The following is an 8,174-nucleotide window of genomic DNA, read 5'->3' as shown; positions in this document are numbered from 1 at the left end:
TGTACATTCTTTTTTTTTCTTCTAAATACATTCTTTTAAGGATCTGCTCATGACAATTTTCTTAGTTTTCCTTCATGTGACAATTTATTTTCTTTTTCTTTTTTTTTTTTGAGTGGGCTCCACACTAGAGCCCACCACAGGGCTTCAACTCATGACCCTGCGATCCAAATCTGAGCTGAGATCCAGAGTCAGAACTTAACCGAGCCTCCTAGGTGCCCTCACGTGACAGGTCTTGATTTCACCTTCATTTTTAAAGGATATTGTCACTGGATACAAGATTCTAAATTGACATTTACTTCAACTATTAAAAAATACTGTGCCCATTATTTTTTGTCTCTATGGTTTCCGATGAGAAATCTAGTGTCAGCTTAATTGCTGCTGTCCTATAGGTCAAGTGCTATTTTTCTTGGGTTGCTTTTATGATTTTCTCTTTAGTTTTCAGAAATTTAAATATGTGTCTTGGCTAGCATTTCCTTGGGTTTATCATAGTTGGGGTTTGCTGAACTTCTTGAATCTGTGCATTTGTTATATATGCTGAGCTTTTTGAATCTGTAGGCTTCCAAATTGAGGAACTTACTTTTTTTAAAGATTTATTTATTTTAGAGAGAAGAGTGTGAGAACATGGCAGGGAGGGGCAGAGGCGGAGGGAGAGCTAGTTTCAAGCAGACTCCGGATGAGCTCAGAGCCCAAGATCATGACCTGAACCAAAACCAAGAGTTGAATGCTAAACCAACTGAGCCACCCAGGTGCCAAACTGGGAAACTTCCAATCCATAGTTCTGGAGACTTTTTTAGTCCCACCCTTTTTTTATCTCTCCTCTAGAATTTCAGTGACATGAATGTTAGATCTTTTGTTATATTCCCATAAATCTCTCAGGCTCTTTTTTCCCCCCCTTAGTTTACTTACTTTTTGTTACACAATTTTGTTATTGTCCTATCCTTCAGTTGATTGATTCCCCACCCACCCCCACTGTCCCCTTGATTTTGCTGTTGAGCCCATCCATTGAGTTTTTGTTTTTAACTAGTTTTTTTTTTTTTAAGCTTTTTATTGTAATCTCCACCCCCAATGTAGGGTTTAAGCTCACAACACTGAGACTGAGTCACATGCTTCTCCAACTAAGCCAACCATAAACTTCATGATTTTTGAATCAATTTTAGTTTTCAGTTGTAAATTTTTACTTCTTTATATTTTATATTTCTTCACCGTGGCTCTTTATTTTTTTGAACCTTTTTAAAAAATCTTTTTCAAGCAAGTTTATAACACTAATAAGAGCATTTCTCTCATGGCTGCTTTAAAATTTTTGTCAGATAATTCTAATACCTTTTTCATCCTGATATTGATATCTGTTGATTATCCTCTTTCATTCATTTGAGATCTTCTTAGTTAGCATGATGAGTGATTTTTCAACCAAATCCTGGATGTTTTATATTACATTATGAAACTTAGACTCAGCTGGAAGAGGTTTCAATAAGAGTCAGACACCACTCCTATATGGTAAGATGTAGGTGGAAGTTCAGGTTCTCCATGAGTCCTACATTGACGCCAAAAGATGGAGGGTCCTCCTCCCTTTGGTGCAAAGATAGAAACCGTGACTCCCCACGTCTTTGTTACTGACACCTGGATGGTTGTAGCATCATTACTGCTGGGCAAAAATGAGAGTCCGAACTCTCCAGTATGCTTCCTCTGACACCATCTTAGCAGGGACAGGGAGGATAATTTTCCTATTGCTGAATGGAGGAATCTGTGCATTTGTCCATGTGCTTTCCAGGCCCTCCATGTGCTTTCCACTAGAACCATCAGGGTTGGAGGGAGCTTATTATCAGCCAGTGGGGGATGCTGTCCTGCTGTCCTACTTGGGTTCTCTGACACCACATTTACAGGGATGTTGGGGTGCCTCATCACAGTTTCATGAGACTGGGAATCCAGATTTCTCACCTGACATTGGTTGGATCAGATGGAAGCAAGCCCACAGTTTGTCTGGGATGCTTGGTTGCAAAAGAGTAGTGATTGTCTGAAAGTTTTCTGTCTTCTAGGCTGCCCCTTTGCTGGCTAGAAATAGTAGACTGTTGGGGTGGAGTGTGCTGCTTTTTTTTTTCCCCCTCCCTTTGGTCTGCACCTATTCGAGTTTCTGGGTTAACACTTTCTTCACCTCCAGATTTAGGATATATGAGGCAAAAACAAAGCCAGGGAACTCACCATTGTATCATTCTTCAGTCCTGAAGTGTAGTCAACCTTCCTTTTTCCTCTCTACCTTTCAAATTCTTCATTATTTTATAATGTAATGGTTTTTCAGTTGTACTTAACAAGAAGAGTGAAAACTCTGATACCACCTTTCCAAGAGCCAAACCCCAATAAAACCAATTTTGATCAAATTTCAAGTATGCATTTTAAATTCTAGTTGGGTTTATTTGTTGATGACAGAAGTTTTGTCAATATAGTCTTAACATGATATTGTCAAACAATATCATGAAGGTCACTTGAGTTCTTTTTAAATACTCCTGATTCTTCTGATTATGGATTACTTTGACTATGAGGTTGATTGGTTTTGCTCCAGTGTATCAATTATAATTGATATTCTAGAGCCCTTAAGCATAGTATAATCATAACAAAGCCCTGTTCAGATTTTTATATATAAAGTCAAAAAGATTGAGAAGTCTAAGAATTCTTTAAAGAAAGCTTTTATTTCCTTTGTGACTTCTTTTTTGGCTTCAGAGAGATCTTTCTCTTTCAAATTGAAGACTACACTGAGTTTGCCAGAGATGTGACTTTTGCCTGTACATCGTGATGTATGTCACAGGATTTGGACCAGCTTGGATGGCAGAGAAGAGTTGATACATGCCATAAGATCCCTGCCCAAAAAAAGAGCCCAAAGGGTCTGTTGTGCTATGTGTGGACTGACAGGATCACTGTGCTCCCTAAAGTTCTCTAAATGTAGCAGAATTGGTTATAAAAAGAAATTTTAACCACAGGTTCATTTTATCACCTTAAATGTTGCATTCACAGCAGAGAGGCTTATAACCTTGAAGATATAATCTATGTGAAACAAATACGTGAAAGGATTTGTTTGGGACAGGAAACTTAAATCTTGATCCAGTTGCCAAATTCTCCATTAGTCTTTGTGCTCACGGCACTAAAAATCCTCTGGGCCATGGGGTCCTTTGTCCGTGGTGGCTGAATTCCATCAGAAAGAGAAGTTGGAAGGAAGAGTGGCCCCTTGCCATCATCATATATATTTCTATATTCCTGACTCCTCGTTTGTTCCAGTCTCCATATGCCCCCAGGATTATGCTCAGTTTGGGAAGTTGATATTTAAGTTGCATATGTTGAACACATGTTCAGTACAAAATTTACAATAATAAAAGTCTGACTTCCTACTCAGTAGGAGGCTAACAGAAATATGAAGAAAGTTGGTTGATGAGGCTAAGATTTCTCAAAGAGCCAAATTGTTGGCTGTGTCAGCTGGGGGAATGGTCTAAGAAGAATAGTTTAATATTTTGTGTTTAAGATCATGAATTTCAAGAGACGAAACAGAATAGAAGCAATATGACCAAGAGAGAAAGGTATTAATTGTTACTCACTTGAGTTTTATTTTTTAAAACTAATATGAGGAAGGAAGGAGTTGTAAGAGCAGCTTAAAGGTTTAGCCAAGATCAAGCCTCCATCACAGTGGGGCAGTGAGCCAGTAAGTCTGTGTGCACTTAGTCTGGTTGGTATTACATCATTTCTCAAATGCACTAATGCTTAAAGAATGTGCTTCATAGTTTGCTTTCCATATCCTTTTATTTTCTAAAAGCCTATCTCTTGGAGAGTCCGTGGCTTCCAGCTTTTACTTTTAGAAAGTCTTGACTGGTTCACCCACTATAACTCCATCTGCAGAAGATTGAGGCCAAGGCACAATTCCTGCTCCCAAATGTCCTGACTGACACTGCATCACACGTGACCTCAAGCACAGCGGTCCCTCTGGAGCCAGCCACCCCGCTGCACACTTGTCTAGCCGACCCAGGAGTAAGGAGAAGGATTCTCAGTACAGGGTTTGGAATGTATCTCAATGTCCTGTTGCTTGTGAGCCTTTAGCTTGAAAGAACATCTGGCTGAAAAATACCAAGGTTAGGCAAGGTGAGCGGAGAAAAGTGTGCTGATATCTCTGAACCTGGAGGATTTCTTTTAACCGTCAAATCCTGGGGCGCCTGGGTGGCTCGGTGGGTTAAGCCTCTGCTTTCCACTTGGGTCATGATCCCAGGGTCCCGGGACTGAGCCCAGCGTCAGGTTCTCTGCTCAGCAGGGAGTCTGTCTCCCCCCCCCCTCTCTGCCTGCCTCTCTGCCTACTTGTGATCTCTCCTTCAAATAAAAAATAAATAAAAATATTTAAAAAAATCACAGTCAAATCCTGACTGACTCTCTTGCAGTAAACTCATCTAGAAGGCTCTAAGAGATGCTTGCCATGTGCTACAACTTTCTGACCGATTGGTGCCATCTCTCTTCTGAGTGGTGTCTCATGAGCTGTTATTTTGATCCTGTAGCCAACAACGCTAATTGGAAAAGGCGTTTTGATCCTGTGTTAGTTTCCAGTTGGTGCTGTAACAAATTAGCACAGATTTAGTGGCTTTCAACTATGCATAATTATTACCTTGTAGTTCTGAAGATCAGAAGTCTGCCACATGTCCCACTGGGTTAAAATGTAAGCAGGGCTGCATTCTTTTCTGGAGGCTCTAGGACAAATGTGTTTTTGCCATTTCTAGTTTGTAGAGTTAACTGTATTCTTTGGCTTACGGCCCCTTCCCACTTTCAAAGACTGTAAGGATCAGTCAAGTTCTTCTTAAATCACTGCAAAAACTGACTTTCTGTCTCCTACTTCCACTTTTAAGGATCCTTGTAATAGAATTGGAACTATACAGATAATCCAGGAGAGTCTCCCTATTTTAAGGTCATCTCATTAGCAACCTTAATTTTGCCTATAATCTTAATTCTCATTGCACATTATATAATATAGTCATCAGTACTGGAGATAAGAATGTAGACCTCTTTGGGTAGCCATCTTGGCTCTTATAAAATGTACCATGGAGGGCGCCTGGGTGGCTCAGTGGGTTAAGCCGCTGCCTTCGGCTCAGGTCATGATCTCAGGGTCCTGGGATCGAGTCCCACATCGGGCTCTCTGCTCAGCAGGGAGCCTGCTTCCCTTCCTCTCTCTCTGCCTGCTTCTCTGCCTGCTTGTAATCTGTCTGTCAAATAAATAAATAAAATCTTAAAACAAAAACGTACCATGGACCCCCACTGCCTTTAGAGTTTCTTGTCCTCAAAATTTAGAAGTCTTCAGTTGTGTTTCCATTTGTTGTCATGGAGGCTCTAAGACCCCTTCTGAGGCACTCCTAGCAGTAGTGAGTTCCCAAAATATCACTTTAACATCATCTGGACCTTTTGTTTGACTTGCATTTCAGAAGGAATCTCTTCCAATGGAATATACAGTTAGATCTGTGAGGCTTGACAAACTGGGCATAATGTATTATACAATTTCTTTTCCACCTCAGAAAGAAAGGTAGCACTGCTAAGAGAATCAGAAAAGAGAAACTGAACATTTTCATGAAGGCCTCATGTTTATCTAAGTGTCTACATTTATTTAGTCAACCAACATATTTTGAGTGCCTGCCATATGCCTAGATCTGTGCTAGATAGTGGGAATGCACTGGTGAGCAAGATAGGCCCATTGTTAATGTTCCTTGTAGTCTAGTGAGAGAGAAATATTAATCACACAGTCATGAAACCAAATGTTAACCATTGCTGTGATGAAGTATATGGCACTGAGAACCCACGAAAGGCTACCCTGAGGATGGGAAATCTGAGATTTGAGTTCAAAGTGAGGAGTTACTTGTAACAACAAATGAACTCTAAAGTAAGAGCTTCCTCAGGAGAAGGGTCTAGCATGTGCAAAAGTCCATAGCAGGAGAACATGGTCAGGATCAGGGATATAAAGAAGGTAGGTACAGCAAGAACACAGAGATACCAGATTAGCTCGCTTCCACAGGAGTCTGGTCTTGGAGCCTATGTGAAGGGCTTTATCTTGAAGAAATCATCTACGAGTTTTAAGATGGGCTGGAGGTTGGGGAAAGGGGTTATGTTGTGTGTGTATTGAAAATTTCTCTGGCTGCTTTGAAAAAAAGAGATTTTAGAGGGCCACTGAATGGAGGTTAGGTCAATACAGACAAGTTAAGAGGTTATTGCCATAGTTCAGATGATTATTCTTGGTATCTTGAACCAAAGTAATGGTGATAAATAGATGTGCCTTAAACATTGGTCAGGTAAAATCATGATGATACAATGATGGATTAAATTTGGTTAGTGTGGGAGAGGAATAAGGAATACCAGGCAGAAGAACAAGAGGAGATTTTGTACACTTGTTGACTTGGAGCTGCCTTTGATCCACTAGTGTGTCCTGCAGACAGTAATGGGAGTCTGGAGTCTGGCAAGAGATCTTAAATTTAGGAACTATTGGTACATAGGTGGTCATTGAAATTTCTCTCCTAGAGAATTGAAAGAAGGGATGTCCCCAGAGTTCTTCAACATTTGATGGTTTGGTGAACCTGAGAAGAAAACCAAAAGCTAGGGAAACAATAGAAGCAGAGTTTTATAACAGAAGTGTTACATGAATTTTTTTTTTTTTTTAAAGAAGTGAAATGCAGTCCCTGTTGATACTTCTGAAATGTGAAATAAAGTCTGAAGAATATGTTCTGTGTTTAGGGAAATAGTGATTATTGATAAGCTCAATGAGTGTTGTTGGAAGGCACTGATGGAATAGAGAAGCCACGCCAGAGGAGGATGAGGAGTGAGGAAAAGCCTAGGAATAAAGTAAAGGATATTAACAATTATTGAGTGATAGTTGTGAAAAGAAAAAGATAGGGTGGTGATTAGAAGAGAATGAGGGGTTAAATGTGAACTAGATTAAGTTGCTGATGGTGTCACGCAGCCTTCTATATCCTTCACTTACTTTATATGTTCTACCAGTTACTGAGAGAGGCTTTTTTTTTTAAAGATTTTATTTATTTATCAGAGAGAGAGAGAGAGGGGGAGAGAGCGAGCACAGGCAGACAGAATGGCAGGCAGAGGCAGAGGGAGAAGCAGGCTCCCTGCTGAGCAAGGAGCCTGATGTGGGACTCGATCCCAGGACGATGGGATCATGACCTGAGCCGAAGGCAGCTGCTTAACCAACTGAGCCACCCAGGCGTCCCCTGAGAGAGGCTTTTTCAGCAAGAATGCTTTTGTCTATTTTTTCAATTATGTCAGTTTCTACTTTGTATATTTTGAAGCTCTGTTTTTAGGTACATATGTATTTAGGAGGATGTCTTCTGGATAAATGAACTTTGCCATTATAAAATGTTTTTCATATAAAAAGTTTTCAGGTTGACAGCAAAACTGAAAATATACAGACATTTTCCATATACCTCCGGTGCCCACATATGCACAGCATCAACATCAACATCACCCACTAAAGGGGTATACTTACTAAAATTGAGAAATCTGAATTAATACATTATTATTACTCAAAGTTGACAGCTCCCCTTAAGGTTCGCTCTTGTTTTATATTTTGTGTTTTGATAAATGTGTATTGATGCATATCTACTACAATAGTATCTATTGTACAGAATAGTCTCACTGCCCTAAAATAGTCTCACTGCCCTCACTGTCCTCTGTGCCCTGCTTATTCATCTCTCCCTACTCTCTACCCTTGGTAACTACTGATCTTTTCCCTGTCCCTATAGTATTGTCTTTGCCAGGATTATTTCAGTTGAAATTATACAGTATGTAGCCTTCTTGGATTGACTGCTTTCACTTAGTGATGTGAATGTAAAATTCCTCCATATTTTTGCATGACTTAGTCACTTCTCACAGTGCTCACTAATACTCCATTGTGTGGATATACCACAGTTTATACATTCACTTACTGAAGGATATCCCGACTTTTTCCTGATTTTGGCTATTATGAAGAAGTTTCTATAAACATCTGTGTGCATATTTTTGTGTGGACATAGGCTTTCAGTTCCTTTGGGTAAATCCCAAGTAGTACAGTTGTGGATCTTAAATAATAGTATGTTACATTTTGTAAGAAATTGTCAAACCATCTTCTGAAGTGGCTATACCATTTTGCATTCCCACCAGCAATGACTAACTGTTCCTATTGCTGC

Source organism: Mustela putorius, unplaced genomic scaffold (assembly GCF_011764305.1).
Source record: "Mustela putorius furo isolate JIRA1106 unplaced genomic scaffold, ASM1176430v1.1 tig00000854_pilon_pilon_pilon, whole genome shotgun sequence".
Taxonomy (NCBI): domain Eukaryota; kingdom Metazoa; phylum Chordata; class Mammalia; order Carnivora; family Mustelidae; genus Mustela; species Mustela putorius.
Note: the sequence above shows the minus strand (reverse complement) of the source record.